This window comes from Pelobates fuscus, chromosome 9, assembly GCF_036172605.1.
Source record: "Pelobates fuscus isolate aPelFus1 chromosome 9, aPelFus1.pri, whole genome shotgun sequence".
NCBI classification, from domain to species: Eukaryota; Metazoa; Chordata; class Amphibia; order Anura; family Pelobatidae; genus Pelobates; species Pelobates fuscus.
This window is the reverse complement of record NC_086325.1, coordinates 4,957,482-4,958,100: the sequence shown is the minus strand read 5'-3', so window position 1 is coordinate 4,958,100 and position 619 is coordinate 4,957,482.

The window sequence follows — 619 nt, the reverse complement described above, 5'->3', positions numbered from 1 at the left end:
CAGGCTAGCAAAAGAGATACGTTAGTAGGTAGTGTGTATAAGACTTACCAGACTAACTTTTTGTGTAGGAGTCAGCTGCACAATTATACTGAGATATGTAACAAGATGCTAAGAGAACATAGCGATAATCACCACTGGTTAGACTGATATATCTAAACTAACATCTAAAACTAAATTACACATTAGACATAATGACTGTGTTTATAACATGCTTGGATGTCATATGTAAAGAACCACCTATGCCCGACACACATTATCAGAGTTACATCACATTTAGAACTTCACAAAAAAAAATGATTAGAAAAAAATCAAAGAAAAGAAAAACATCACAGTGAGTTATATGAGGCGGCAGATAAAACTGAAATGGAGAAGATGGTGTCTAATGACAGGAGCAAAGCATCTGGCAAGGGGTAGCAAAGCAACTTCAATATTTGACATGAAGAAAATGAAAGCATGAAGGGTGCAGAAGGGAACGGCACACCGAGGATGAAGTAGTGTCCCCGCCAGCCCCATGACTTTTGAAGGCCAGCATCTGTAAACCACAGACTCGGAGACTTTGTGAGCCCAAGTCTTTCCCATCTTCGGTTGGATGGAAGGCAGCAGTTAGTCTTCAGGTGAT